This window comes from Myotis nattereri (genome assembly GCF_964212035.1).
Source record: "Myotis nattereri genome assembly, chromosome: X".
In the NCBI taxonomy this organism is placed as follows: domain Eukaryota; kingdom Metazoa; phylum Chordata; class Mammalia; order Chiroptera; family Vespertilionidae; genus Myotis; species Myotis nattereri.
In genome coordinates this window covers 75,644,443-75,651,674 of record NC_138078.1, presented here as the reverse complement: position 1 = coordinate 75,651,674, position 7,232 = coordinate 75,644,443, and positions in this window count along the sequence as shown.

Genomic DNA, 7,232 nt, shown 5'->3' with positions numbered 1-7,232 from the left:
CGCAATGAGAGTTTCCAGAAACGATTGGAAACTTGGAAGATACACTTGATATAAAAGTAAATAGAGTTTTACTACATTTCCTGCCATTTTTAATCACAGACATTACCTGTGGGAAGCCGTGAAAGGACAAGAAAACTGATAATATTTACAACTCCGGGGACTTTAGGGAGCGTTTTCACTGGAATTTGCTTTAAAACATTAGGAATTCTTGTTTATACAGCTTAAAATTTGTGTAGAAAGCCTGTAAGTGAGGACAATACTGCTTATGTTTACAAATGAGGGCTAATTATTCTGGCGTCTTTGGTATGACTCAGGTGAAATCCGTATGGTCCCAGTACATACTTGTAAGAACACTAATTGTGGTAAAACTCTTAAAAAACGCAATTAGAGTTTCCAGAAAGGATTAAAAACTTGGAAGATACACTTGAAATAAAAGTAAATGGATTCTTTCTAAATTTCCTGCCGTTTTTAATCAAAGACATTACCAGTGGAAAGCCGTGAAATGACCATAAAACTGATAATATTTACAACTCCGGGCACTTTAGGGAGTGTTTTCACTTGAATTTGCTTTCAAATATTAGGAATTCTTGTTTATACAGCTTAAAATTGGTGTAGAAAGCCTGTAAGTGAGGACTATTCTGCTTATGTTTACAATTGAGGCCGAATTATTCTGGCCTCTTTTGTATGACTCAGGTGAAATCCTTTCGGTTCTAGTACAGACTTGTAAGAACACTCTCTAATTGTGGTAATACTCTTAAAATACGCAATTAGAGTTTCCAGAAAGGATTAAAAACTTGGAAGATACAATTGAAATAAAAGTAAATAGATTCTTACTACATTTCCTGCCGTTTGTAATCACAGACATTACCAGTGGAAAGCCGTGAAATGACCAGAAAACTGATAATATTTACAACTCCGGGCACTTTAGGGAGCGTTTTCACTTGAATTTGCTTTCAAATATTAGGAATTCTTGATTATACAGGTCAAAATTTGTGTAGAAAGGCTGTAAGTGCGGACTATACTCCTTATGTTTACAATTGAGGCCGAATGATTCTGGCGTCTTTTGGATTACTCAGGTGAAATCCTTATGGTTCCAGTACATAGTTGTAAGAACACTCAAAAATTGTGGTAAAACTCTTAAAATACGCAATTAGAGTTTCCAGAAAGGATTAAAAACTTGGAAGATACACTTGAAATAAAAGTAAATAGATTCTTACTACATTTCCTGCCGTTTGTAATCATAGACATTAACAGTGGAAAGCCGTGAAATGACCAGAAAACTGATAATATTTACCACTCCGGGCACTTTAGGGAGCGTTTTCACTTGAATTTGCTTTCAAATATTAGGAATTCTTGATTATACAGGTCAAAATTTGTGTAGAAAGGCTGTAAGTGAGGACTGTACTCCTTATGTTTACAACTGAGGCCGAATGATTCTGGCGTCTTTTGTATTACTCAGGTGAAATCCTTATGGTTCCAGTACATACTTGTAAGAACACTCACAAATTGTGGTAAAACTCTTAAAATACGCAATGAGAGTTTCCAGAAACGATTGGAAACTTGGAAGATACACTTGATATAAAAGTAAATAGAGTTTTACTACATTTCCTGCCATTTTTAATCACAGACATTACCTGTGGGAAGCCGTGAAAGGACCAGAAAACTGATAATATTTACAACTCCGGGGACTTTAGGGAGCGTTTTCACTGGAATTTGCTTTAAAACATTAGGAATTCTTGTTTATACAGCTTAAAATTTGTGTAGAAAGCCTGTAAGTGAGGACTATACTGCTTATGTTTACAATTGAGGGGGAATTATTCTGGCGTCTTTGGTATGACTCAGGTGAAATCCGTATGGTCCCAGTACATACTTGTAAGAACACTAATTGTGGTAAAACTCTTAAAATACGCAATTAGAGTTTCCAGAAATGATTAAAAACTTGGAAGATACACTGGAAATAAAAGTAAATGGATTCTTACTCCATTTCCTGCCGTTTTTAATCAAAGACATTACCAGTGGAAAGCCGTGAAATGACCATAAAACTGATAATATTTACAACTCCGGGCACTTTAGGGAGTGTTTTCACTTGAATTTGCTTTCAAATATTAGGAATTCTTGTTTATACAGCTTAAAATTGGTGTAGAAAGCCTGTAAGTGAGGACTATTCTGCTTATGTTTACAATTGAGGCTGAATTATTCTGGCCTCCTTTGTATGACTCAGGTGAAATCCTTTCGGTTCTAGTACAGACTTGTAAGAACACTCTCTAATTGTGGTAATACTCTTAAAATACGCAATTAGAGTTTCCAGAAAGGATTAAAAACTTGGAAGATACAATTGAAATAAATGTAAATAGATTCTTACTACATTTCCTGCCGTTTGTAATCACAGACATTACCAGTGGAAACCCGTGAAATGACCAGAAAACTGATAATATTTACAACTCCGGGCACTTTAGGGAGCGTTTTCACTTGAATTTGCTTTCAAATATTAGGAATTCTTGATTATACAGGTCAAAATTTGTGTAGAAAGGCTGTAAGTGCGGACTATACTCCTTATGTTTACAATTGAGGCCGAATGATTCTGGCGTCTTTTGGATTACTCAGGTGAAATCCTTATGGTTCCAGTACATAGTTGTAAGAACACTCACAAATTGTGGTAAAACTCTTAAAATACGCAATTAGAGTTTCCAGAAAGGATTAAAAACTTGGAAGATACACTTGAAATAAAAGTAAATAGATTCTTACTACATTTCCTGCCGTTTGTAATCATAGACATTAACAGTGGAAAGCCGTGAAATGACCAGAAAACTGATAATATTTACAACTCCGGGCACTTTAGGGAGCGTTTTCACTTGAATTTGCTTTCAAATATTAGGAATTCTTGATTATACAGGTCAAAATTTGTGTAGAAAGGCTGTAAGTGAGGACTGTACTCCTTATGTTTACAACTGAGGCCGAATGATTCTGGCGTCTTTTGTATTACTCAGGTGAAATCCTTATGGTTCCAGTACATACTTGTAAGAACACTCACAAATTGTGGTAAAACTCTTAAAATACGCAATGAGAGTTTCCAGAAACGATTGGAAACTTGGAAGATACACTTGATATAAAAGTAAATAGAGTTTTACTACATTTCCTGCCATTTTTAATCACAGACATTACCTGTGGGAAGCCGTGAAAGGACAAGAAAACTGATAATATTTACAACTCCGGGGACTTTAGGGAGCGTTTTCACTGGAATTTGCTTTAAAACATTAGGAATTCTTGTTTATACAGCTTAAAATTTGTGTAGAAAGCCTGTAAGTGAGGACAATACTGCTTATGTTTACAAATGAGGGCTAATTATTCTGGCGTCTTTGGTATGACTCAGGTGAAATCCGTATGGTCCCAGTACATACTTGTAAGAACACTAATTGTGGTAAAACTCTTAAAAAACGCAATTAGAGTTTCCAGAAAGGATTAAAAACTTGGAAGATACACTTGAAATAAAAGTAAATGGATTCTTTCTAAATTTCCTGCCGTTTTTAATCAAAGACATTACCAGTGGAAAGCCGTGAAATGACCAGAAAACTGATAATATTTACAACTCCGGGCACTTTAGGGAGCGTTTTCACTTGAATTTGCTTTCAAATATTAGGAATTCTTGATTATACAGGTCAAAATTTGTGTAGAAAGGCTGTAAGTGAGGACTATAATCCTTATGTTTACAATTGAGGCCGAATGATTCTGGCGTCTTTTGTATTACTCAGGTGCAATCCTTATGGTTCCAGTACATAGTTGTAAGAACACTCACAAATTGTGGTAAAACTCTTAAAATACGCAACTAGAGTTTCCAGAAACGATTGGAAACTTGGAAGATACACTTGATATAAAAGTGAATAGATTCTTACTACATTTCCTGCCATATTTAATCACAGACATTACCAGTGGGAAGCCGTGAAAGGACCAGAAAACTGATAATATTTACAACTCCGGGGACTTTTGGGAGCGTTTTCACTGGAATTTGCTTTCAAATATTAGGAATTCTTGTTTATACAGCTTAAAATTTGTGTAGAAAGCCTGTAAGTGAGGACTATACTGCTTATGTTTACAATTGAGGGGGAATTATTCTGGCATCTTTGGTATGACTCAGGTGAAATCCGTATGGTCCCAGTATATACTTGTAAGAACACTAATTGTGGTAAAACTCTTAAAATACGCAATTAGAGTTTCCAGAAACGATTAAAAACTTGGAAGATACACTGGAAATAAAAGTAAATGGATTCTTACTCCATTTCCTGCCGTTTTTAATCAAAGACATTACCAGTGGAAAGCCGTGAAATGACCATAAAACTGATAATATTTACAACTCCGGGCACTTTAGGGAGTGTTTTCACTTGAATTTGCTTTCAAATATTAGGAATTCTTGTTTATACAGCTTAAAATTGGTGTAGAAAGCCTGTAAGAGAGGACTATTCTGCTTATGTTTACAATTGAGGCCGAATTATTCTGGCCTCTTTTGTATGACTCAGGTGAAATCCTTTCGGTTCTAGTACAGACTTGTAAGAACACTCTCTAATTGTGGTAATACTCTTAAAATACGCAATTAGAGTTTCCAGAAAGGATTAAAAACTTGGAAGATACAATTGAAATAAAAGTAAATAGATTCTTACTACATTTCCTGCCGTTTGTAATCACAGACATTACCAGTGGAAAGCCGTGAAATGACCAGAAAACTGATAATATTTACAACTCCGGGCACTTTAGGGAGCGTTTTCACTTGAATTTGCTTTCAAATATTAGGAATTCTTGATTATACAGGTCAAAATTTGTGTAGAAAGGCTGTAAGTGCGGACTATACTCCTTATGTTTACAATTGAGGCCGAATGATTCTGGCGTCTTTTGGATTACTCAGGTGAAATCCTTATGGTTCCAGTACATAGTTGTAAGAACACTCAAAAATTGTGGTAAAACTCTTAAAATACGCAATTAGAGTTTCCAGAAAGGATTAAAAACTTGGAAGATACACTTGAAATAAAAGTAAATAGATTCTTACTACATTTCCTGCCGTTTGTAATCATAGACATTAACAGTGGAAAGCCGTGAAATGACCAGAAAACTGATAATATTTACCACTCCGGGCACTTTAGGGAGCGTTTTCACTTGAATTTGCTTTCAAATATTAGGAATTCTTGATTATACAGGTCAAAATTTGTGTAGAAAGGCTGTAAGTGAGGACTGTACTCCTTATGTTTACAACTGAGGCCGAATGATTCTGGCGTCTTTTGTATTACTCAGGTGAAATCCTTATGGTTCCAGTACATACTTGTAAGAACACTCACAAATTGTGGTAAAACTCTTAAAATACGCAATGAGAGTTTCCAGAAACGATTGGAAACTTGGAAGATACACTTGATATAAAAGTAAATAGAGTTTTACTACATTTCCTGCCATTTTTAATCACAGACATTACCTGTGGGAAGCCGTGAAAGGACCAGAAAACTGATAATATTTACAACTCCGGGGACTTTAGGGAGCGTTTTCACTGGAATTTGCTTTAAAACATTAGGAATTCTTGTTTATACAGCTTAAAATTTGTGTAGAAAGCCTGTAAGTGAGGACTATACTGCTTATGTTTACAATTGAGGGGGAATTATTCTGGCGTCTTTGGTATGACTCAGGTGAAATCCATATGGTCCCAGTACATACTTGTAAGAACACTAATTGTGGTAAAACTCTTAAAATACGCAATTAGAGTTTCCAGAAATGATTAAAAACTTGGAAGATACACTTGAAATAAAAGTAAATGGATTCTTACTCCATTTCCTGCCGTTTTTAATCAAAGACATTACCAGTGGAAAGCCGTGAAATGACCATAAAACTGATAATATTTACAACTCCGGGCACTTTAGGGAGTGTTTTCACTTGAATTTGCTTTCAAATATTAGGAATTCTTGTTTATACAGCTTAAAATTGGTGTAGAAAGCCTGTAAGTGAGGACTATTCTGCTTATGTTTACAATTGAGGCCGAATTATTCTGGCCTCTTTTGTATGACTCAGGTGAAATCCTTTCGGTTCTAGTACAGACTTGTAAGAACACTCTCTAATTGTGGTAATACTCTTAAAATACGCAATTAGAGTTTCCAGAAAGGATTAAAAACTTGGAAGATACACTTGAAATAAATGTAAATAGATTCTTACTACATTTCCTGCCGTTTGTAATCACAGACATTACCAGTGGAAACCCGTGAAATGACCAGAAAACTGATAATATTTACAACTCCGGGCACTTTAGGGAGCGTTTTCACTTGAATTTGCTTTCAAATATTAGGAATTCTTGATTATACAGGTCAAAATTTGTGTAGAAAGGCTGTAAGTGCGGACTATACTCCTTATGTTTACAATTGAGGCCGAATGATTCTGGCGTCTTTTGGATTACTCAGGTGAAATCCTTATGGTTCCAGTACATAGTTGTAAGAACACTCACAAATTGTGGTAAAACTCTTAAAATACGCAATTAGAGTTTCCAGAAAGGATTAAAAACTTGGAAGATACACTTGAAATAAAAGTAAATAGATTCTTACTACATTTCCTGCCGTTTGTAATCATAGACATTAACAGTGGAAAGCCGTGAAATGACCAGAAAACTGATAATATTTACAACTCCGGGCACTTTAGGGAGCGTTTTCACTTGAATTTGCTTTCAAATATTAGGAATTCTTGATTATACAGGTCAAAATTTGTGTAGAAAGGCTGTAAGTGAGGACTGTACTCCTTATGTTTACAACTGAGGCCGAATGATTCTGGCGTCTTTTGTATTACTCAGGTGAAATCCTTATGGTTCCAGTACATACTTGTAAGAACACTCACAAATTGTGGTAAAACTCTTAAAATACGCAATGAGAGTTTCCAGAAACGATTGGAAACTTGGAAGATACACTTGATATAAAAGTAAATAGAGTTTTACTACATTTCCTGCCATTTTTAATCACAGACATTACCTGTGGGAAGCCGTGAAAGGACAAGAAAACTGATAATATTTACAACTCCGGGGACTTTAGGGAGCGTTTTCACTGGAATTTGCTTTAAAACATTAGGAATTCTTGTTTATACAGCTTAAAATTTGTGTAGAAAGCCTGTAAGTGAGGACAATACTGCTTATGTTTACAAATGAGGGCTAATTATTCTGGCGTCTTTGGTATGACTCAGGTGAAATCCGTATGGTCCCAGTACATACTTGTAAGAACACTAAT